At 39.8% G+C, this 26,492-nt stretch overlaps 1 long non-coding RNA gene across 1 annotated transcript; it reads left to right on the top strand.

The window, feature by feature from the left end:
- Nucleotides 1-699: 699 nt before the first annotated feature.
- Nucleotides 700-22,604, top strand: LOC131216966 (uncharacterized). Its single transcript, XR_009157152.1, has 3 exons — nucleotides 700-944; nucleotides 18,953-19,084; nucleotides 22,419-22,604. It is a non-coding gene; the product is annotated as an uncharacterized LOC131216966 (long non-coding RNA).
- Nucleotides 22,605-26,492: the final 3,888 nt, after the last annotated feature.

Raw genomic sequence — 26,492 nt, 5'->3', positions numbered from 1 at the left:
GTACAGTGCATGCGTATCATCATACTCGGTGGACCACACACTAGGGATTGAATTCCCACCATTTAGAATTTCTTGGGCCACAAAAGTTTTGGATCAAGCTGCTATTTATGTTTCCCTTAATCAAGGCCAGTGTGACCTAATCAACACGTTGGATGTAAAATACAGATTACGGTGGGGCCTGCGAATTCTTTAATGGTGAGCGTTCAACCACCACTGTTTTCCTCTGGTGTGGTCTATCTGAGAATTGGATCTGTTTCATTTTTGGGACCATGCCATAAATGGTCTGGAAAAACGGATAGACCGCGTGGATATACAACACATGTATCGAAGTGGGCCCCACAATCAGGGTCGCACCCCATGAAAAGTAGTATAAACAAAATACTGTGGCCGGAAGAAAAAATGCAGGTGATTATTGAAGTACGCGATGCTGATGGATTCACGCAAAGTGGGGCCACGTTCATTGATCCAGACCTCTCATATGAGTGGGCTGCTTGAATCATGCTCAAGATTCTCTCAACTACATAAATCAGGTTTTCTCGGGAGAGGCTCCCTCTCTCTACATACATCAGGTTTTCTCAGGAGATGCTCATCTGCAGGTCTCTCTCTCTCTCTCTCTCTCTCTCTCTCTCTCTCTCTCTCTACATACATCAGGTTTTCTCAGGAGAGTCTCTCTCTCTCTCTCTCTCTCTCTCTCTCTCTCTACATACATCAGGTTTTCTCAGGAGAGTCTCTCTCTCTCTCTCTCTGTCTCTCTCTCTCTCTACATACATCAGGTTCTCTCTGGAGAGGAGACGAATGCAAGACATGGATTCTCTTCTTTCGAGTAAAAGAGTGTTTCAATTCAAAAGAAGAAGGAAAATAAGCCCTCTCATGGAGGGCTTCTACTTCCATCTCTGCCGGGAATTTCATCACCCTCCGAAACTGAGATCTGCCTCCCATCACAGGTGCTTCAATTGTTCTTTTCGTTTTCTTCTTCCAAGCTAAGCTTTGCTATTTTCACTTTCACACGCGTGTGGAGCCCTTGCCCAGCCACACGCAAACAAATGTTCCCATATGCAACACGTGTGCGAGATCTGAGCTTTCCATCTAGCCTAAAACTCATGCCATTCTACTGCTCAGGTAGGTCACAACATACAAATATTCTACTTGTTTCATATGCCGTGGCCCACGGATGTGTGAAATTGTCTGATTTTTGAGGAAGAAGATATAAGCAATATTTCCAATCTTATTCCCATTTTTCTCCGTTATACACCTTTGCTCCTGACGGGAGCAAGTCAAACCTGACTACCCCGTGTGAGCTACGGGCCGTTCATCATATGGTTCTGACTTTTGGGTACTGTGGTCCACAAAAAAAAAATAAAAAAATAAAAAAATCTAGCCCACTCATCAGCTAGGGTATGACTCTGGGTCAATGTTTCCAGCTCTTTTTATCACTTGTATAGCTCAGCTGGTTAGAAATCCTAATTTTGACTCTAGGGCACCCGTCTAATGAACGACCTGAATCTCGCACATGTATACCCCGGAGGCCGATGTGCCAGCAATTAGAATTGCAATCTTGCACGAGCGAGGAGCGATTGCTTATTTCTATGGATGCGTACACATTTTCGTTCTTTTTTTTTTTTTTTTTCTCAAAAAATACATCCAGAAGTATTGCAAAAGAATATGTGAGGACTATAACCGTTGGATCTGGGGACATGTTCGGTGATCCAAACCGTTTAAAAGATGATCACCACTGTCGATGAAGGATAACCGGCAACAAAACTCTTCTATTAGTGTGTGTGTGTGTGTGTGAAATCAATTTTATTATTAATGTTTGGTCGTTGAATATGGACCTTCTTCTTGACCATTGCATGGTGGGCCATTGATTCAAGTGGGTAGCTGCTACCATGAATAGCGAAAATTATGATTTTTTAACAAACAATCCAAACCATTGATCTATCTACAGATAAAATTGTGGTTAATGGTCATTTTTTAAAATCAAAGGTTAGGATTTTCAACCAATCTGTAGTCTGTTTCACCTGAGATGGCAACAGCCAAAGGAACTTTTGTTCACTGTTCTTAATTATCACGGAAGTCCTTCAAGACAATGAGCTTGATGGTTTGGTCAGTATGATCATTGGCATGGTCCATCTGATGATTGGTTCGGATCTACTTCAAGTGAGGGAATTGTTTAACCTGAGTTGGATCCATAAGGTGATCGTCCAATTAGTGCCTAATGTCATAACTTCATGAGAGTACCGCATCCAAATGTTTAAAAAGTGGGCCGACCACTCAGAATACCTGATACGAAAAAGCAGGTCTCTTGAGCTGCTCATAATCAAGTGGGTACTACCGTTGAAAGCAATGGACAAGCACCAATCTGATCCGAATCTGATCCGAAGTAAGCGATGTAAGAACTCTATTTAGTGGGCTTTATTGATCAATGGTCTGGACTGTCATTCAGTTGGACTGGATGATTAAGTAGACTAGTAGGCCCCACTTCAGGTGATGTGCTGCGCAGTCTATTTACACAACTTTGCATACTAGGGCTGGAATGCTATAACTGTCTTACATAAACAGCAATTTGAGTTGAACTAAGATGCTACAATGTGGAGCGTGGGAGAGAGAGTTGTGATAGGTTTCAAACTCCTTCTCCATAGACTCTATATAAAAGAGTTGGGTCCCCGATCCTACACCACGACAAAATTCGAGTCCCATCTTGTGAATTGCAGAAAGAGTGTGAAGGAGAGGAAGATCCTAAGCTCTATAGGAATTCTGGTATTCTGGTATTCTTATCCGGCTTCCATGGCAGCGTCTCATCTAGGTAAGCCATCCGAACCCTTGATCTTCGTGACCTGTGCACATCCGATCTCTGAAATTTCCGCATCCAGATAAGAGGATTACAGTTGGTATCAGAGCCACTGTGCAGAGGCATGAATTGATCAGATTCAGATTCATACATTAAAGATTCATATTCTAAATCAAATACTCGAATTCCTAAATCAGGCAAATTGGGATTTCGAATTTTGTTTGAAATTAGGAATTTTAGATCTGAATTCCCAAATTAGGAAATTATGGATTTCAGATTCGGAATCCCCAAATCCGTTAATTAGGGATTCTCGAATCCAAATCCAGCACAACAGATTAAGGATTTCAAACCTAAATCCAGATTAGGGATTTCAGTTCCAACAGCCCTAAATCCGATCATTCATAAGGGATTTTGAAAACCCCCAAATCCAGTTGCACAATTGGGGATTTCCATTCTCGAATCCATTGCTGGAGATCCCTGAAAATCCCATTCATCATCAGGGACTTAAGAACCCCTTACCGGCCTCTTACCTTGGTCCTTCATACTGGCAGCCATTGACGGACCTTGTACAAGCGGACGAAGGTGATGGCTCACCACCTTTTTCTTCCTCTATCCGGAGCCATCATCAGCGTCTTGAGCCTTCACACTCATCAATGGCAGCCGCACCCACGGTCGCAGCCGATGCTTCCAATGTCATCTTCGGTTTCTACGACTGCAAGACACACAACAGATCAAAGGACTTGATCTCCTTCGAGATACGTCGGGCGGATAGGGAGAGCATCTTCTCTCTCTCTCTCTCTCTCTCTCTCTCCTGCAGTGAGAGAATTTTTTGGAGACGAGCTTGAGCCTAGGGCTTACTGCCCTGTTAAAGAGAAATAGACGGGTTCTCTCCCGTTTTAACTGACGAGTAAGTGGACTCGATTGAAATCCATTTGGGTCTGCCTTCTGGACCCGATAACGTGATTCCTGCCATGTTTTATTGGACTGATGGGCCTGAATTCTGTTATGGGCCCGTTCGGCACTCCTTGGCCCACTCTATAGTGTCCTTCATAAACGCAGTGGCCCTCATCTAAAGGCCATACATGTGCACCTCAGTTGCACAATTTTTATTTTTCGATTAGGGCTTATTCAGGTATACATGGCCCTGGACTTTGGACCTGTACAGGATCTTGGGTCTGATCACCATATGGTGTAAGTCTTTAACTGGGCCCAAACTTTTGAGGGCTAATCAATTTCAGATCAAAATTGTGGGCACACTCCAGCAATCTTTGGGCCCAATCAAGGCAAGGTGATTGTACATATAGAGATCCTATTTTAATTCCAAACTATTGAACATACACAATTCCACTAGATAAACATTCCAATACAACCTTGTAATGTTCTTATGACCAACGTTCTATCTGTAAATGTCAAGCGTCAGACTTGTAATGTTCATTTATCATGCAGTCTTGATTTGGTTTCATTATAGGCCCATTACCCATCTTTAAAGAATTGATATAGACTGTTAGAACATAGAGAATTATACATATTCATCTGAGGTTAATTTATTTTCCAATAATCAATACCAATGACCTTGTGAGCCGTATCAAGACTAATTAAGACATAATCCATTGAGACAGGATTATAATCGCAATCCTGTCTTTATTTGTAGTTTTGGATTCGGTTGTGTTAGCCACTATAGTGACCTCAATCGATGAAAATATTACACGTATAGACTTGTAACATTGGGATATGCGGATTGCATACAGTTGCGTTCACATTTTCATGCGTATGGTAACGAAAATACAGACGATTACCGTTTGGTAGTCACGTGAACGCGTGAAATAAATGGTGTTGGCAATGTAAAGTTGAAAGACTCATTTCACCAACAAGTATTGAGTGTCTCAGTTTTACATGACTGACATCGCTTAGCTTCATGTTCAGGAGGATCACTGACATGTTATTATTACCACCCACAGGAGGAATGATGATGATGTAACAGATCCTCACTAGGATGTGATGGTTGGGCCCATTTTTCATCTTGGATAATTCAGTTGATGCCTCACTTAGCAACTGAATTGATTAACTTTGCCTGATATTTGTTTACATTCATGAAATTGTTTTGTGAAATTATGAACTAATGTAAGTATATATGTATCTCTTTTATTTTAGTCTCAATTCCAACTAATCAGAATCAAGTCCATGCCCCAAATGGATCTAATTATGCTCAATGGAAGAACACCACTGAAGTTTTATTGGGTTGTCTTCAATTAGATATGACCCTAATAACACCAGAACCACCAGAACCATCTGATAATGCCACTAAAGCTGAATATAATCGATGAGTTGCATGGTTTAGATCAAATGATACATGCCTGAAGGTCATAAAGTATTCGATTTCTGAATCTATGAAGAGCGCCATGCCTGAAATAGATAAGGCCAAAGTTTTTCTGACTAAAATTGAAAAATGATTCAAGAAATCTGATAAATCTGAAGTGGGCATTCTTTTGAATAAATTGACTCACTCATACTACGACAGAAAAGGCAATATCCGTGAATACATTGTAGAGCAGATCGAAGTTGTATCTAAGATCCTGTACACCCCAATCCCAACGGTAAGAAATTATCCGCTTTGACTGGTACAATGTCCACCTCACGGCTTTGTTCTCGCAGGTGGAAGCGGTTAGCAAATGACCCGCAAAACGTGTCTTACTCTTGAAGGCCGAAGCCCCACATATAGCCCAGATCTTTAGGCATTCCCTTTCCGATGTGGGACAGGCAACCCACCTCCTTGACAGCTGGCAGTCTATTTTCGAAGGCTCATCATATCCCTTCCTAGTCCTGGTAGATCCTGGTCTTCTGCTCCGACAAAGCAGTGAGTCCATTGGTAGTCGCCCAAGATTGAGAATTGGATAAAGCCGCGAATGCTTCGCAGTTGTATATTTTAGTAACTCCGTAATCCGATTACTCTAAAAACTTAGGGAATGCCCATCACTGAGAGGTTCAAATTTCCTATCTATAAGGTTGTCCTTTAGGTCTTGGTCTAAGAGAGTCCTTGTCTTAATTTTTGTCCATGGTAGGAGTTAATAAATATCTTATAGATCATCCAAAAGAAAAAAAAAGTTTCTAATAGTATAGAATTGGCTAAGGCTTCTATTAAATTCGTATTTAGTGAGTGGATTTGTGGATACACTAACCTCGACTATTGTAATTCCACTCATACCCATTGTTAGGCCCTTTCTTTAATGCGAATTGGTTAACTACTTGAATCCTAATTACTTTCCTTCTAGTAACTTCATTATTGACATTCTAAGGAAGGTTCAGCTCCTATTTAGTGACCCTTTTGTGACCTAACCTTTTGTCTAACCTGGATCAGTTTTCTTCGATCCTGGGCCAGTGGGCTATTAGCCCACCAAGCTTCCGTTGCGCTTATGAGTGGGTAGACGAGTATACCTACCTAACTCGACTGAATTCATAACTTTTCTACCCCCCTTAGAAATTAGTTTCTCAAGGCTCAAGAATCTATGTCTCGATCCGTATGTCGGACCAATGTGTAATTTAGGACCTATCCTTGACATGAAATGGGAAACGACCTATCAATACATTAGTCTTCCTTTTATCGATGATGTGTACTATGGCATTGGTACCTTGAATGTAGGTAGTGTCTCCAAAGGCTAAGGGTGCTGCAGTTGCTTTATCAGATGCTCCAGCCGTTAGTGCATGTACACGTGCTTGTTGAAGATGGTTTGGTTGCGCTGCCATAGGTCATTGAGGTGGCCTATTCTGAGGTACAAGTGGTCGGTAATATGGCTGTGCTGGTGGTGCAGATCGTAGGGGTGGAGTTGTTATACCATGTGGTGGCTGACGGTCGATCTTCTGAGGTGGTGTGACATCGTTGTCTTTCATCTTGGTGAAACAGAAGGGGTCAGTGTGTCCGCCCTTGTCGCAATATGTACACCAACGTTTCGCTCACCTTTGCCGCGAGCCTGGGAGGTGAGTTTACATGTGGCCGCGAGCCTGGGAGGTGAGTTTACATGTGGCCTCTTACCTAGGACTGGCTGGTCTTGTGATTCGGGCTGAGGCCTCGGGCCCATTGGTATACGTGTCTAAGAAACTCTGTCTCCATCTTATTCAGCTCGTAGAGACACGTTGACTAGCTCGGGGTAATTGGGAATGCTAGAGCAACACGTCTTAGTGCAGATATCGGGCCGCAACCTATCTGAAAAACGCCGCATTTTCATCGATTCATCTGTTAGTATCAAAGGAGCGTATCTGGCTAGCTCCGTGAATTTGTTCTCATCTTCTTACACAGTCATCCCTCCCTGTCGAAGGCAAATGAACTCACCCTCCTTTTCATCATGGTAAGTGAGGGGGAAGTACTTCCCATGGAAGCGTGTCTTAAATGCATCCCAGGTCCACACGTGTCCTGAGGGAGCTGTACATAGGATGCTGTTCCACCATAAACCAGCCTCCTTCTCTAACATATATGTGGCTAGCTCAACGTGTTCTCCCTCAGTGCAGTGTAGCGGCTTCAACATCTAACCAGCAATCAGCCTCCTCGGGTCTGTGAGTACCCGCAAAAGTGGGAGGATGGAAACACTGAAAGCGCTCAAAAAGTTCGCTGGTATTCATGTTCCCAGCAGGGTGCGTAGGTGGTGCAGGCTTAACCACACTCACGTTCTGGGTAAGGGCCCCTGTTATGGTGGTGAAAAACTATTACTGCTGCTACATCAAGAGCATCATCTGCTCCAACCTATCAGGAGGAGGAGCCGATTGAGGCACGTATGGTGTCGAGGTAGACGTGCGGTTCTGCTCTGGAACCGGTGGTACAATGGGTGGTGCCACAGGTGATGCCACGGGTGTCAGCCCATTAGTGGGGCTAGTGGCCGGCTGAGAGTCCAGCATAGTGTCAACGTGAGTCGGGCCTGAACTGGGGTCCATATGGCTATCGCTTAGGGGAGATGCCCCATTAACCGAGTCACCAAGTGGGAGACGTGCCGTACTCCTCGTAGCTTTAGGTGGCATTCCCTATATACAATATAGGGAGCAACCCGTGTCAGAGTTAGAATAAGTACCAATGTACATCCACACATCACTCACATTCCAAACGATACACATACATCTCATAGCATCAGGGAATCTCTATGCATTCATCTAAGCAAAATTGTCACAATACATGAGAGATACAGTCTTACATGAATCATGATTGAGAATGCATGTAACTACCCTAAAAAGCCTTTAAACACCAGAACATACTATCCAACATTCAAGCCCACACAGGCTAATCCAAAAGAAGGCTATTACAAAAACACATTAGGGACAACTACACATGTCTAATCATCCGAGTCCGGTGATGGAGGAGGTGCACCCTTATCCTGCATGCAGCACAGGATAGCCTTCACGGTGCGAGACAACTTCTTGAATTTGTGCTTCACGAAGGCCCGGACTTTCTTCAAGCTTGGCCCGGGTTTCTCTAACCTCCTGTCGCAGGGTAACTTGACCCTCCTCAATCTGAGCCAAACGAGCTTCTAAAGTAGCCCGATTACTGTCGCGCTCATGTGTAGCAGGAGGAGAGCCCTCATCAGTGTCTTGGGCCTCCTCTTCCTCCTCTTCCTCTTCCACGCTTTCTTCCTCTATTTCATTTCCACCTTCTTCATCATTCTCTTCCTCTTCACATTCCGTCTCATCCTTACTCTCATCGAGTCGGGCTTGACATTGTCGTGACCTAATATTCATGTTGTTGAGAGTGGTGTCATTGATGAAATGGATTGGCGTAGGAATTTCTACGCCCAATCTGTAGCCGAATTCACGGGCAAGCTTGCATATAAGTCGGTCAAATGGGAGTGAAATGGTTGTCCTAAGAGAGCATGCGGTATAAACTATCTGTAGTAGTACATACGTAGGAAGGCACAGCTTGTCTCCCTGCCCAGCTCGGTACAGAAAGTCTACCATCAGACGCGTGCAGTCACTACGATTGCTCCATCAGGGATACACATTGTATGTGAAGATATGGTGGAGCAGGCGGAAGTCATGAGTCATCTCGGACGCCAAGAGGCAATTGCTTCGATTCCGGTGGACCAGTCAGCCACAAAGGAATCGCGTGCGGCGATCTCTTTCACGCACACTCCTGAGGTTCTTATCGCTAGCATGCACCTCTCCATGCGACATCCCCATGACTTGGGCTATCAAGTCTACGTCAACAACAGCTTCCAGCCTTCCCACGGGGATAGCTAGAGAACTGTAGAGGCTCCAGCAGTAGATCGTGTATATGGGCGTAGAAGGCTCAGACAGTGCTCTCATTTGCACATGTCTTGCCCTCAAATATGGTACCCCATCCAGCATCCAACAGGTAGTTCATCACTAGATAAAGCCCAACCAGTCACTCTTTCAATTATTTTTCAATCATCTTAACATAATCAGTCTTTTACGTTCCCTAGTATAACCAGTAGCCTAGTCTTAAGTTAGGAGTAGCGGTAATCCAATAGTCGTAATCCAAAGTCTATGCTCATACGCTAGATGATTTTGTACCATTTCTAATACAAAGAATTGTTTTATCGCTTAGGGTCAAAAATTGTCTGATTGGAATTGAGTTGCCCGAACTTAAATTTAACTGCGCTCGAGCACTTCACAAATGCCCATACCAGCTAGAGATATCCTAGGGTTCATGTTATTAATTTATTGGGTTTTCTATACTGTCAAATTTTTATATAATCCTCATCCCCAAGGTCCTAGTTATCTTATTACTTCGCTTTGAAATTCTTGGTTTGGGTCCATTTTTGTGGTCTTACGCGCCCCTATTCGCGTCATTCGGATCCGTTTCAAGTTTGAAATTCGTCAACTAACGACTCAAACCTGTCGACTGACGGCCTAGAGGCGACCTAGGTCGATTCACGTGATCGAAGATACGTTGTAGCCTAAGTTACAGTATTTGGTCTCGCCTGTCGGCGAAACCTTGGGATCCTAATGTCGTCTCTAATTCCATCGCCCCCTTCCTAAATTAGAGTGCGTCAGTATGCGTCATGTTACCATAACCCAGGTCCAGTTTAATCCAAATCATTCTCTGATACCAACTTGTAATACCTTGAAAATCGGGGGTTGAGTATAGACTCAACTCCCGAGTTCCAACGCATCACTTATGCAACATTGATAATGATGATTAAATGTTGTCTGTATTAGTGCCTTAAACATAAATGAGATTATACCAAAACAACATATCATATTCCAGAGGAAATTAAAGTACGCTAGTGGAAGACTGTGATGTGTATATAAACTGTACAAAAGTAATAGCAAGCCCTCAGAGTATGAATGTCACTAGGTTAAATAATTACAAGTTTAATTCAAAATTACAAAATTAGAATATGTAATGTTCTCTATCCAAAACCCTGTAGCCTCGTCAGCGAAACTCCAGGTCTACATAGACCCACCAGAGAGTTGCATATAGGAGAACTCCTCGTCATCGTAAAAGTCAGGCTCCGCTTCATAAGCATCGCCACCATCTGCAACTAAAACAGAGTCTGGTTGGTGTTTTAAAACACAGTCCCAGAACGTGGGAGTGAGTGATCAACTCAGTGGAGTTATGAGGCAAAGGTTAACATGTTATCAATTCAGTTAAGCAGTAATGATAAAGCAATACAACAAGCATTTCTAGGTCCTCTGGTTAATGCAAAGATGATATGAGTTAATGATGCATGCCCTCGCTTGCACTCCCTCTGTGACATCATCTCACGATCGCGGCATGCACCCCTTCCTCTGTGCTCAACTCCAACGTCAAAGGCACATGTAAATGCGGTGCATGTATATGATTAGCCAAGTTCTTAATTAGACTTATTCATACAGTAGGTTTGGGAAGCTAAGGTACCTCCTTTTATATCATTTACCCAAACGATGATCCATCTAGGGTCATCAATCCTAGTTAATCACATACGATAGGCAAGTTTAGGTCACTACCGCCAACGCTCTACCAACTGGCAGTCTATTTTCTAAGGCTCGTCACCAACCCGACTAGGGACCACAGTCAGGCTGCGCCTGGGTAGGCCCATTTCATACTCGAGGTCACTCCAACAATGCCCTACTAACTGACAGTATATTTTCGAAGGCTTGTCACCAACATGACTGGGGACCACAGCCAGGCTGCACTAGTGTAGGCCGACAGCTCGAATACAGTGTCCCATACTATCGTATTCAGCTTGCGAGTTTTGGGTTACTCACTGGTCACTACGGGGAGGCTTGTCGCCCCAGTGTAGGGCGACAGCTCGACCACGGTGTCCCATACCACCATGCCTGGCTTATGAGTTTTAGTGGATCTTGGTACCAAGGTTAAACGGGTCTTTACATTGGTAAGGGGTATCTTAGGTTCAAGCAGTAGTGTCCATACATGGTAAACACACAGTAGGCCAATCGGGTTACTTGACAAGTTCGATTAGTACGAGCGTATGTTAAATTAATCGGTATGGTACCACTGTAGACAACCATCGTACCACGTGGATTCATCGAACGTGTCTTATGTGGCGAGACTAGCTCGACCACTCAAACAAGAATTGTTACCGATTGCCTGGACTACGTCGCAGTCCCAATCACAGTCAAATGCAAGAAGTAAGCATACATGATAGTCATACGGCATTTAACAACCAATTACAACGTAAATATCATTTCAATATATTATTCAATACTTATAACATGATATTCTACATGTACATTTGCTACACAAAACATGCACTTGAAATTAAAGCTACTTGAAGAAAAGTATACATATAGCTAAGGTAGTTGAGAATCCTATCTCAACAACCCTCGTAAATACAAAGCATCAACCAATTACTCATACATGCATTTTGTCAAACACTTAAACTACATATTTAATATATTAGTTTCAACAAACATGAGGATAAATCCTTTCACAAAGGAGCTGTCACTCACACAACGATCATATATTCTCAATTTACAAGCATGACAAGCACAAATCATATTTTCATAGTCGTTCAGACATTTCAACAAACACATAGAACACATTATACTCAACATAGTTTATATCTATATGTAATATAGGGAAAACATTGTATCTAAGCACATGTGACAGCAATCAAGTCAGTCATAAACCATTAGTGACATTAAAAGCCTTGAAAACCATAACCTAAATGTTCATAGTCCGCACCTTTCACCGGTAAATAAGCATCGAACTCGGTTTGTACACTAAGTCTTCGCCTACAACACAACGGCTACCTGAATCACGACATAAGTTAGCTATTTTGCCAATTCTACTATTTGGATTCCTAAATCAGATTAGGGTTAGGATTTTTTATCCAAAAATGGAGTTGAAACAACGGTGTAACGACACAGGAGAAGGGATTCAGCCCGTGGAGTGGCAGGAACGAATCCCGGCAACGATCTCTCACTCACTCTCTCTTCTCCTTCCTCTTTCCTTCTCTTTTCTCTCTTCTCTCTCCTAAGGTTAGAGAAATTCGTACGAAGGAGAGAGGGGTGGGTTTAAGGTCCTTATATAGGCCCAGAACTGATGAGAATGGCCCCAGGGCCATGGTATAATTGGGTTATAGCCAAAAGCCGTCTGTTTCGGCTCAACGGGGCACATCTGGAGACCCCTTTTCTGCATGCGGTTGAACTTAAGCTCTCTGACATTAGATCTAGGTCGAATTAAGTTTCTGGTCCGATCAGACTTACAGATCGACCGTGGCGGACCAGTTTTAGTTCAACGGTCACCGGTACTCGATCAGGGTCACAAGTGCACTGACATGTGTTGGAAGTTTTTCCTGATCCGAGGGTGTAATTGGGTCAAATTCTGATGGTTTGAATCCTTAAATTTGGCCTACAAGTGAAACAACTCAATTCACTTAAGTTTCAGTACATTTCCTAAAGATATTCACGTTTCTCACACACTTCGCTTCGGGCTCAAGTTGTGCGTTTCTGGATACTACCTAGACTTGATTTTCGAGATAGTAGTCAAGCCCAGTAAGGTGGTCATAACCGTATAGTTTCGCGGTGATCGAACTTTCGACGCGCAGTCTAGGTCTGATATGGAGTTTCAAAGTGCTCCTGGGAGTAACTGGATTTAGAGATTGATCCTAGATTTCTAGGTAACGTAGCATTAGCGGTTCTACTCATTTTGGGTCTTGCGGTTCATATTTAAAGTGGTTCAATCTAATTCTACTGATTATTCAGTTTAGTACTTAATTAAATTATGCTCTAATTACGACAGAATAAGGTCCTAGGGCAGTTCTACGCCCCTTTCTGGAACTTTTAATTAGTATAATATTTTAATTATTTTTTTAGTAGTTTACAATAAAGTCTACTTTATCTCTACTAAATTTCATTAGGTTTCATATTGTAGAAAAATTTTAAAAATTCTACAAGCAGCGGCTGTCCAAACGAATAATTTTTAGACAGTTGTCACAACGACCTATATTTAACTATATTAAAATTTTTATTATATTTTTTACTTATTTTTATATGAAACGAGACTTATCAAGCTTCAATTTAGCTTTTGAATCACTTAAATCGGAATTATAACGAGGGAGATATGATTTTTCGACATTGGACGAAAAACTACTGAAAACGGTAGAAAACGAGCTGCCCGGCCCGTTGGGCCCCGCCGTTTGGTGAACTCATTTTAGGAAAATCGACCAAAAATGAGGTGGATTCAAAACTAAAATGGGTCACACAAGAGGAAAATTTGGGGAAAGAAATACCTACCATTGGAACCTTTCTGGGCTCCACCTTGATTTTATATGCCATCCAAACCGTTTATAAGGTCATTAACACATATGAAGTGAGAATACAAAAAATTTAACATGAAACAAAACTTTTATGGTCATAAGAATGTTTAAACGATTCTCATTGAATCCTTACTGTTTCCTCTCGTGTGGCCCACTTGAGTCTTGGATCCACCTCATTTTTTGTTAATTTTCCTAAAATTATCTCGCAAAACGGATAAACACAGTATATTTCCCAAAAACATTATGTTGGGCCCACCCAGCATCCTTCGGCAGGAACTTCCTGTGAAAGGCTTTAGCAGGGAATCCGCGTCGGTTAGATGTGGTACACACATGACACGTGGGTAATTAAGCACTGGTTGGATGATCACCCCATCGTCCAACTGTCTGCGTGAGACCCATATTTACATTTAAAAAAAAAGGCTATAAAACGCTATAAGACTGCAAAGTTCATGAGTGTGAACCTTCCAAACTCCGCCAGGGTATCAGAAAATGGGGAACGGATTGACTACTCCCCCTATACCAGCCAATGGCTGGTGGTCGGTGCTCTCTGGGCCCCACCATGATGTGCGTGTTTCATCCATGCCATCCATCTATTTTTAAAGATCATATTACGGCATAACAATGAAAATGAGGTATATCCCAATCTGAAATGGACCACATTACAAGAAATAGTGTGCATTAACCATTAAAAACATTTTAGGGGCCATAAAAGTTTTGGATCGAGATGATTTTTGTTTTTCCCCTTCATCTAGGCCTGTATGACCTAATAAATAAATTGGATGTCAAATAAACAGTACAGTGGGCCTTAGGAGGATTTTAATGATGGATATCTAATCACTATTTTTTTTCATGCGGTGTGGTCCACCTGAGATTTATATACCTCTCATTTATGGAATTGATCCCTAAAATGATATTTAAAAATGGATGAACATAATGGATGAAATACATACATCATGGTGGGGCCCACAGAGCACCGACCACAAGCCACGGGGCTGGTGTCCGGGGGAGTAGCCAATCCGTTTCCCAGAAAAGGGAAATTTGTGACTGTACGAACCATTTATGGCCCTATTTACGAGACCAAGCCCACCTTATTTTCCCTTGCGAGAATACGCCCTAGCTGTACGGATGGCTTGCTAAAGGTCGAAAATGCCCCTGCTGGTTCCCTCAAGCGGATAGGTGGTGCACGAAGACGAGCGCTGACACTCCTCGAACTCCGAGTTGTACGAACGGTTCAAAAGATATCAAAGTTACATGGGCCCACAGTTACGCAAAGATCAACTGGACCACACCACAAAGAGCAACGGGAAAATTGATTTTCACCGTTAAAAATTTTGTAGGGCCCACCATTACATTTATTTTCCATCTAATCTATTCATGAGGTCACAAAAGCCTGGATGAAGAGGGGAAAAATTTTTCATAATGATCCAAAACTTCTGTGACCCCTAAAAGGGTTTCAATGGTAGACGTTCAATCCTCCACAGCCTTTTACAGTGTGGTCCACTTGATAGCTAGATCTGTCTTATTTTTTGCCTCAAGCCTTAATACAAGATCATCGAATATATGGACGGTTTGGATATAACACATACCTCATAATAGGACCCACAAAAAGCGGTGGGGATTACAATAGTAAAAAAATAAAATAATAATAAATAAATAGGCCGGGAACTTATGGCTACAGTGTTTTCTATAGCTACGGATTATAACCGTAGCCATAGCCATAGCCCCTGCCGTTTCGATATGTCCTTTTATATGTATCGAAGGTCTTTCGATTAATCGAAAAAGGTCCAGAACTATCCAACGAGTTTGCCTCAAAAATCCTGCAATTTTCGATACATATCAAACTCTTCGATGTGTATCGAAGGTGATATGACCAATAGCTACGGATTATAACCGTAGCCATAACTGTGGTCTGTGCCAGTTTATGAATTTTTTTTTAATTTTTTTTACATGGATAAATTTATTCTACCTACAATTTTCTCTAATACATATTTATATAAATATGTATATATAAGCATATAAAAAAAAATTTCTCTCTTTTTTTTCATTTATTTCTTTATTCATTTAACGAGAATATCTCCTAAACCAAAATTAGTTACTTGACGTACCCTATATGATTTTGGGGTAGGAGAAGCTACTTTAGCCAACCAACCTGGTTATTTTTCAAGATTCCATTAGATCTATGGTTGAAAATCCATTTCATTCACTTCGCGGTCAATTTCAATCAGTTCGCGGTCAATTTCATTCATTTCATTTACTTTGCGATCAATTCCATGCATTTCACGGTCAATCCTAGCGACTCTATTTTGATTCACGGTCATTTCCATGCATTTCATGGTCAATTCCCTTCACTTCACGGTCATTTCCATGCATTTCACGGTTAATTCGCTTCAATTCATGATCATTCCCATGCATTTCACGATCATGCCAAACTATTCCGTGTTGATTCACAGTCATTTCGAGGCATTTCACGGTCAATTCCCTTCACTTCACGATCATTTGCATGCATTTCACGATCAATTCGCTTCAATTCATGATCATTCCCATGCATTTCACGGCCATCCCAAACTATTCCGTGTTGATTCACGGTCATTTCGAGGCATTTCACGGTCAATTCCCTTCACTCCACGGTCATTTGCATGCATTTCGCGGTCAAATTACTTCAAACCATGATCATTCCCATGCATTTCACGGTCGTCCCAAACAATTCTGTGTTGATTCACGGTCGTTTCGAGGCATTTCGCGGTCAATTCCCTTCACTTCACGGTCAGTTGCATGCATTTCGTGGTCAAATCGCTTCAAACCATGATCATTCCTATGCATTTCACGGTCGTCCCAAACAATTCCGTATTGATTCACGGTCGTTTTGAGGCATTTCGCGGTCAATTCCCTTCACTCCACGGTCATTTGCATGCATTTCGCGGTCAAATAGCTTCAAACCATGATCATTCCCATGCATTTCACGGTCGTCCCAAACAATTCCGTGTTGATTCACGTTCTTTCGGTATTTCGCAATTCCTTCACTTCACTGGAAATTGTATGCATTTCGCGGTCAATTCGCTTCAAACCATGATTATTCCCATGCACTTCACGGTCGTCCCAAACAATTCCGTGTCGATTCACGGTCGTTTCGAGGCATTTCGCGGTCAATTCCCTTCACTTCACGGTCATTTGTATGCATTTCGCGGTCAATTCGCTTCAAACCATGATCATTGCCATGCATTTCACGGTCGTCCCAAACAATTCCGTGTTAATTCACGGTCGTTTCGAAGCATTTCGCGGTCAATTCCCTTCACTTCACGATCATTTGCATGCATTTCGCGGTCAAATCGCTTCAAACCATGATCATTCCCATGCATTTCACGGTCATCCCAAACAATTCCGTGTTGATTCACGGTCGTTTCGAGGCATTTCGTGGTTAATTCGCTTCAAACCATGATCATTCCCATGCACTTCACGGTCGTCCCAAACAATTCCGTGTTGATTCACGGTCGTTTCGAGGCATTTTGCAGTCAATTCCCTTCACTTCACGGTCATTTGCATGCATTTTGCGGTCAATTCACTAAGCGAATTGACTGTGAAATGTATATAAATGACCGTGAAGTGAAGGGAATTGACTGTGAAATGCCTCTCAATGACCGTGAATCAACACAGAATAGTTTGGGATGACCATGAAATGCATGGAATTGTCCGTGAAGTGGAGGGAATTGACGGTGAAATGCATGGAAATGACCACGAACTGATTGAAATTGACTGCAAAGTGAATGAAATGGATTTTCGACCATCGACCTGATGGAATCTTGGAAAATAACTAGGTTAGTTGGCTAAAGTAGCTTCTCCTACCCCAAAATCATATAGGGTACATCAAGTAACTAATTTTGGTTTAGAAGATATTCTTGTTAAATGAATAGAGAAATAAATGAAAAAAAGAGAGATTTTTTTTTATATGCTTATATATACATGTTTATATAAATATGTATTAGAGAAAATTATAGGTAGAATAAAGTTCTCCATGTAAAAAATAAAAAATAAAAAATAAAAAATAAAAAAATTTGCATAGATTTTTACAGACTGCAATTATGGCTACGGCTATAATCTGTAGCTATATCTTCGATACATATCGAATAGACTTCGATTAATTGAAAATTGCAGGATTTTTTATGCAAAGTTACTGGATAGTTTTGGACCTTTTTCGATTAATCGAAAGACATTCGATATATCGAAGTACATATCGAAAGACCTTCGATACATAGTAGACGACATATTGAAAAAGCATTGGCTGCGGTTATCTCTACGGTTATAATCTGTAGCCATAGATACCAGTGGGTCCTTTTATGAGGTATATGTTATATCCAAACCGTCCATCTATTTGGTGAACTCGTACTAATGCTTAGGAAGAAAAATAAAATTGATTTAGTTATCAAGTGGACCACACTGTAAAAGGCAGTGGAAGATTGAACGTCTACCATTGAAACCCTTTTAGGGGTGCCAGAAGTTTTGGATCATTACGAAATTTGTTTTTCCTCTTCATCCAGGTCTTTGTGACATTATGAATAGATTGGATGGAAAATAAATGTTATGGTGGGCCCTACAAAAGTTTTGACGGTGAAAATCAATTTTCTGCTGCTCTTTGTGGTGTGGTCCAGTTGCTCTTTGGATATGATTTTTTTTGCTTGGATAATGCTCCGAAATGATCTCGAAATATGGATGAACGTTGTGGATATAATAAATACATAACTGTGGGTCCCATGTCACGTTGATCTCTTTTGAATCGTTCGTATAACCCGTAGTTCGAGGAGCGTCAGCGCTCGTCTTCGAGCAGCGGCCGATCCGCTTGAAGGAACAAGCAGGGGCATTTTCGACCTTTGGCAAGCCATCCGTACAGCTGGGGCGTATCCTCGCAAGGGAAAATAAGGTGGGCTTAGTCTCCTAATTGGGCCATAAATGGGACGTACAGTCGTAAATTCCCCCCCAGAAAATCATCGGTCCCTGTTATTATATTACTCCTGGCCATGTTCTCCCTAATTACCCTGCAACCGGCTACACGTGGGTAATATGGGCCGTACATGAGACAGGCTCAAGATAAACGGGTGGCATGACCTGAAAATTCTATCGTCCATCCCCATCCACGGTGATGGCCATCATATAAACAGTTTAGATCATCGTAAAAAGACCCAAATCCAACAGCTACCGTCCCAACATAACAAAAACAAAGCAATTAGTAGGCATGTTTTTGAAATTTCCCGCGTAACGTCCAATAATGGATATACGTCGTATGATTCTATTTCCATTATTTCTTTTTCACTTGGTTGAAATTTCCCTTTCCCTTGTACACTGGGTATGGGTTTTTTCATCCCCTCTCTCTATTTAAATTCCACTACTTCGATCTCCAGCATTCAGCTAAGTTATTTGAGAGAGAGTTCCTAAACTATGGCTAAAATTAACCCCCAAAACTTTCCTGTAGGCATTCGTTTCACGCCTCCCGATCAGGTATTACTGCTGGTTTATCTCAAGAACAAGAATCATGGGCTTCCACAGCCAATCGATTTGATCCATGAATATAATATCTATAAATGTCGCCCGGATCGACTGCCACGTAAGTAAGAACCGGTGCGGTTCTAGGGTTGGTTTTAGCATTTTCAATCATTCTTTTTATTCTTCTTTCGGGATCTTTTATTCCTGTTTCTCTATCTGCACCTTTGCTTTCTCTATCTTGTTTCTTTAGGGTTAGTTAGGATGCTCTATCAAATTAAATTGCAATATTTATTCTTCTGATAAAGCCTTCATGACCAAATTGTAATTTCATTAGCATTCACATTGAGCTGTCTAGGCTCCAAATTGCAACTAGATTACTTTCAAATTGAGGGCTACTTCATTCGATTCACTTGTGCATTGATCCATAGCTACAGAAAGTCGAGTGTGTGTGTGTGTGTGTGTGGTATATTCTGAGAAAGGTGGGAGTACACCACCTGTGATTTTGTTAATAAAAGTAAAATTTTCACCTGACGAGGGTAGCAATATAATATATATATATATATATATATATATATATATATATATATATATATATATATATATATATATATATATATATTCTGAGAAAGGTGGGAGTACACCACCTGTGGTAGCAAAAGCTTAGCCCAACCCCTAATTATAACAGCTTTATACAAAAGGAGCCTCTTCAAAAATAATAATAATAATAATAATAACAACAGAGGCTCCCCAGTTGACACAAAGACAAGCAAATCCATGAGCGTAAACATTCACACAGAGATTAGGAGAAGGGGATGGAAGATTGTCTCAGGAGCAATGCTGCCAACAGCATTGGTCTCTAGAATCTCTGTGGAACAATTCAAGAAAATGGATAATTAGTTTCCTGTATGTAAAACTAATATGGAATTGGTTTGATTCATATCATTCTTCTTTGTAATAATTCAGTATATTTATCTTTGTTTATACTTTAGTTTGGTCTTATAATTTTAGGTTTGTCATTGTTCTATTTTGTTTTCTTTATCTTGTTTACAATTCTTTCCATTGTGATCATATGTGATCCAGTTGATCATGGTTGATGAAAAGATGATCACGATTAGCTAGGGAAATTCTTCTTATTTTCCCTTATGGGTATAGAGGACTAATTGTTTCCATTAGCAAGTGCTTTCTCGATTCAAAAAGAAGTCTCTTTATAAACTAGCTCCTTGTCGCAACAATTTTTCAGTGAAGCTTCTTTTGTTTTCTTTCTTATTAGTGTATCAAATCAAAATTTAATTATTAGTACGTAAGAACTTATTTATTCCAAGAACAAGTTCTATTTCCTTTGTCTTTTATTCCATTATTCTCTTTTACACTTGCTAATAATCTCTTCGTATACCTTGTTATTAGGTAAAATTAGATTAGAGAGAAAACCCTGTCCAACCCTTAGATTTATAAGTTTAAAATCATAAGACCTATGGGACTACAAATAATTCATGCACACCCAAAATGGGACAATCTACACCCGCACTTACCCTCAAGATGGAGCACAAATATCATGCATGCCCAACTTTGATAAAATAGTTGACAGATGAGATGCTTGAACAACCTTTAGTCGGCTAATCCTTAGATGTAAGATGAAGAGTAAAATGATGTGGGCCCATTGTTTAGAATATCCCTAATATTTTGATATTATTTGTATCTCTAACTCAGTGATACCAATAACACTGATAGCGATACCGATAACACTAGTAGTATTAGAAATTTTAGGTATCAGCAATATATTTCTAAGTATCACCGATGTATTGATATCACCAACATTTTCGCCTGTGTAAATTCCAGGCATCACTTGTATCGCCAATGTATTGTTAATATTTTTTACTGTGTAAATTTCAGGTGTTGCTTGTATCATCAGTGTATTGGTGATATTTCGATATTATCACTAATGTATAACCAATGTATCAATATCATAAAAAAATTAAAAATTAAAAAAAAAATTTGTTTATTAAAAATGTATGGATGGATGGGATGACTGGATGGATAGATGGGATGGATGGATGGGTGTTTAGATAGATGGACGTTTGGATGATTGGATGGGATGGTTTGATGCATGGAGGGATGATTAAATGTATGGATGGATGGTTAGATGGTTAAATATAGCATGTATGTTAATTGTGTTTAACTGTTTATATGTTTATTTATATGTGGATATATAATGTGTGAATGTGCGCATCATGGATTTGTTTGCTTGCTAGTTGGTTGAATGAGATTTAAGTGATTGTATTTGTTGTATCACTATTGGAGTACTAATCTCTTGCTACAATACATACATTTAGGCCCCATTAAATGAAAAATTATTAGCTGTGCATTCTTTTTGCAAAGATGTGTATTTTAGCATCTTCTGAAGTTTATTGAAAAATTCCATCATTTTCCCCATGTTTTCCCAATGTTACCCCGCATTTATGAAAATTAACAATATTATTAACAATATTGATATTGTTTCTATATCCTTGATCAACGAAACTTATAGCAATAATCAATAACTTTTCTTAAACAAAATAATAATAATCCTCAATATACTTTGTTTGCTCATCAAACATGAGGTTGGACATAATATAAATAGCTACTTGATTATCATGTTGCAAATGCGTAGGAGTCATCATCTCCATGCCAAGATTGAACAAAAGAGAGTGAAGCTAAATAATTTTACTTATACCATGCTCCTAGAACAATATTTATCCTTGGCTGAAGAATGGGTAACAATTAACCGCTTCTTACTTTTCTAAAAGATAAAATTACCATCAACTTTCTTTCATAATGCTTCATTCCCTTCTCTCTTAGTGGGTTCAATATGTTCTTTCATTCTTTTTCCCTTAGCTTTTTTGTAGTTTCTTTTAAATTAAATTGGAGATTTCATTCCATGTATAAGTTGTACAGAACCTAGACAATTTGGGCTTCCCCCATGTGACAAGATCCTAAGGAGGCCTATCATAACGCCTAAAAAAGGGCAGCCTATATATGACAATAACCTAAGGCATCCTTCCTGAATTTCCTAATGGAACCCAACCCTACTTTGTCTAGCAAAATTAGGCCCCAGATCTGAGGTGGGAGGTCCGAGACCTGCCTGGAAAAGGAAAATGTTTGACGCTCAGTACCCAATCAGGGCATCCCATCCGCCGTAGCACTCCCTTATCTGAGGACATGGCCAAAAGAAAATTGCCCTCTATGCTTCAGCTTACCAATCCTGTTTGACCATTGCCTCCAGCTCCAGGTCGGTTGCTGTTTGACCATTTCCTTAGACTATATCTCATGCATTATATATAGTGTGATAAAATTGTAAGTGCTCGATGGTTATTGATAATTTATTCATTCTCATTTTTTAAGCTACGTTAGGTCTCTTCTCTCTTTGATTTTCTCACCCACTTCTTGTTAAATTGGACTGAATTGTTCTTGATTTCCAGGAAATTTCTGCTATGGGAAGGGCAACGAGTTGTACTTCTTTGTCACAAGAGATTTGACAAAATATAGGATGTCGCGCAATGTGGAAAATGGTTACGGTTTTTGGAGGTCAACTGGAAATATTGAAAAAGTAAGAGACCAAGATCATGTAGTCATTGGTGAAAAGAGGACCTTTAATTTTTTCAAATATCAACCAAAACTGGAAAAAACAAATTGGGTGATGAAGGAAAGTTCATTAATAGATCCAACAAGTTATGAGGGTGCTGAAATGAAAAAGGTAAGAAAATAATGAAAGCATTTCAAGATTTTTATTTCAACCTTTGTTATTAGTTGGTTAATTTTTCTTCTCTTTAAGTTGATATTGTGGTTGTTCTTCATCTTCTTCATATATAGCTTAATTGATGCCTTTACCATTATCAATTTGCTTAATTTTCTTTGAAAATCATTTGTTTGAAAGTAGCTTCTAGGTTTTGCAAATAATGCTTGGTGGATCCTTTTCATCCCTTCGAACCATCCCAAGAAATGCATGAATTAAGTGTCAATGTGACATGGGGAAGGATGTGATAAGGTCGATCACCGTCTTCCTTAATCGATAAACACCTTGAATCTACAAGAGAAAACTCTTGAATCCACGGAGTATAATAAAGTTTCTAAGAATTTTTAATTAATTGAATAATAGAATGAATTTGAAAAAAAAAAGATTTTTAATTTACATACTTAAATAAATCTAAATAAATTCTAAAACATAACTAAAAGAGTTTTAATTAAATAAGGAAATAAATTCTGAAAGCGTTTAAATTTTCACTATTTATCAACTTATCGTCAACCAGTCGAGTTGAGTAGTCGATGAGTCGATCAATCGAATAGACTAAAAAATGTCTAGAGACTTAAAGCTAAAATTATGTAAATTTCGACCTGTCAACCCAATTTGTTGACTTGTTGAACAGTACTTTGACCTATCGATAAGATCTGTCGACATGTCGAAATAAACAAAAATTGTCTAGCAACCAATCTGAAATTTCTAGCGAAATTTTGACCTATCGACTGGTCGAGCTATGCTAAATTTTATCAATTGCTTATTGAGCTTCTTTTGGTTCATGTGTACTAGGAACGTGCTTGATCCACGTCCTACATTACAATTTGTGAAGGCATTACCTGGTTTTGTTCAGTGAAATACTTGTATCAATCTAGTGTAGCTGATAACTGTGGAAGGCTTCATTTTCATGGCATTGTTTTTTGCTGGAAATTACAATAACCATGTGGGTAAGAAAGGGTGAGAAATAAAAAACTATATAATCTAATTTGGATTTTTCTGTTCAACCCCAAACACAATGCTGACTGATTTGAGGGTGACCTCAATTCTCATATTCACTAAGATTGTGATTAGGGTACATTCAAACATACCTTTTTCACATTGCAATGCATGAGGGCAAATTTACTAGAATGGACTAGATTACTTTTGGCCAGAATGAAATTTTTAGGTCTCGTTTTAGCATGTGGAGCCAACCTAGGAATCAAACGTCCCCGTTCCAACTTATAGAGCTGATTTAGGCTGTGTTTGGATTGACTAGTGAATTGCATTGCAAACATATGGCTTAGTAGCACTCAGATTGCAGATATTTTTTATTTAATGTCCAACATGAAAGTCACATGATGTAAAGTTAGAACGATGTTCTATATGGAATGCTAAACAAATCAAAATCTGGTCATTTCAATATTCGATAGAGTAATGCAGTCCAGTTCAATGGTCAGTATAAAAATCACACAGGTTTCAACAGTAAGGTAGCCATTCTAGCTTGGGGCAAGTAAAGATGAGATGCTAATTTTGTAGTAAGCCATGCAAGAGATTAATGCTCGTTTCATTTTTCTTTGTTCAGTTTTCCATATCTTCATTTGGTTGCACCAAATATCATAAAATTTCCTGAGATTTGCACTAAATTAGATTGATTAATCATGAAATATAATGATATTAACTTTAACAAAACACACCCTCAACTAATCTCTTTTAATATAATGTACTTACTTCCTTGTTCATATGTAGATGACAATGTTCAAGGATAGGTTATTTTTTAGTTCACAATTTGGTATTTATGGATGTATTAATATTTCTGCATTGAATGAAATGTGCTCAATTTAGCTTTTTGCGGTGTTAAGCTCACTTGCAATTCGAAGTAGGTTTCGATAGATTTTCTCTGCTATGCTCAATTGTAGATTGGATTTTGGGCACCTTTTTTTTTTTTTTTTGGGCACTTGCAAACAAAACCCAATTCACCATTAAAAACATATTAGGTGACGCATATGCAAGGACCAAATAAATATCATCTTTATCCAAAACTTTTGTGACCCTAGAGAAGTTTTTTATGGTTAATCACCACTGTTTCCTATGGTGTGGTACACCTGATATTTATCCAAAACTTTTGTGACCCTAGAGAAGTTTTTAATGGTTAATCACCACTGTTTCCTATGGTCTGGTACACCTGATATTTATATCTGTTTCATTTTTTAGATCATGCCATAAAATGATCTTTTAAAACAGATGAACAGCATGGATGAAAGGAAAATCGATCCTGGTGGGCCCCACAATTAGGGATCCACTGAAGTCGCATTCTCGTACAGTATACATGACCTTGTGATCTGGATGGATGAAAAATAAACATTTTGGTTGGTCGTAGTAAATTTTCAAGTGTAAGAATTTAATCCCCACCACTTTCTATGGTGTGATCCACCTTAGCGTTCAATCTGCCTCTTTTTTTTAGTTCATGTCTTGGCCTGTTTGGTTGCTTATAATTATATATATATTTTAGAATGATACAAGTTAAATTCGTAATTATGAATTTTTAAAAGTGTTTGAATATAAAACAGCATAGATGATAAATGCACAAGAAATCAATTGTCATGCAATCACTGGTCAGTATAAAAGCACTTGGTGGGGCCCACCTGAGTTTTGAATGCTGCTGAAACTTGTTCTGAACCCTTATCCAAGTGGGACACACATAATGGATGGGTTAGATTTGCAAACCACATCTCGGTGGGCCCAAAAATGGTTATGAATGTTTTAATGGTGCACGGCCCCTCTCCACTGTATGTGGTGTGGCCCATACAAGTCACGGATTGACTTGATTTTTGAGACCTCGGCCCACGATGGAATGATGCATCTATAGGGTAGATGTTCGAAATGCATCACGGTTGGCCTGTTTGGTTGCTTATAATTATATATATATTAATTAGAATGATACAAGTTAAATTCGTAATTATGAATTTTTAAAAGTGTTTGAATATAAAACAGCATAGATGATAAATGCGCAAGAAATCAACTGTCATGCAATCACTGGTCAGTATAATCCATACGGTAAAATGTAGAAAAGAGATTGCAGAAGGTGCTTCCCAACATGATACTTCTCGCCTAATTAAAACTGAAAACCCAAGTTTTAGAGTTTATGTTTATTACTTGATTTGATGCATATTACATGAAATTATATATAATTACATGCAACCAAACATGCCTTAAAATGATTTGTCAAGATAAATGAAAGATAAATGAAAAGCATGTATAAAACATATACACTACGGTGGGCCCCACAAATTCCCAGAAAGAAAGATAGAACCATCCTTCACTCGCTAGGTCCTGGTGGGGTAGTACCGGGCCTCAGGCTCCTTTAGGTCGGGTTCAGGTTGGGACCCACCCAAATTGCACCCATTGGTTACATTTTCATGCGGGAAAATGATATGGTGAAAATGGTTGGACTAAAATATGATAGATCTCTCTCCACTGAACATGTGGAAGGACTGTATGAATGTGGGCTGTTAATCCACTGGACCACATTGCTCCTTGTCTGTGATGGGTAAGAGATTATTACACTTCTTTTTTGCAGGTTATTTACTAATCCGACTTTATATTTGCAGGTGGGCTTTGTTCTTTGTAAGATTTATGAGAACGAGATAGCTTCTGACGAAAATCAAGGGGAGGAAGAACAAGTGACAGAAATGTCCATTGGAGATGGTCCCAATTTCTCTGTTTCGGATGGGGGTACGGAGAATCTCGAAGACTCCACGTCCATACCTTTCGATGAAAATCA

Source organism: Magnolia sinica, chromosome 1 (assembly GCF_029962835.1).
Source record: "Magnolia sinica isolate HGM2019 chromosome 1, MsV1, whole genome shotgun sequence".
NCBI classification, from domain to species: Eukaryota; Viridiplantae; Streptophyta; class Magnoliopsida; order Magnoliales; family Magnoliaceae; genus Magnolia; species Magnolia sinica.
Note: the sequence above shows the minus strand (reverse complement) of the source record. Positions and strands in the feature narration are given on the sequence as shown.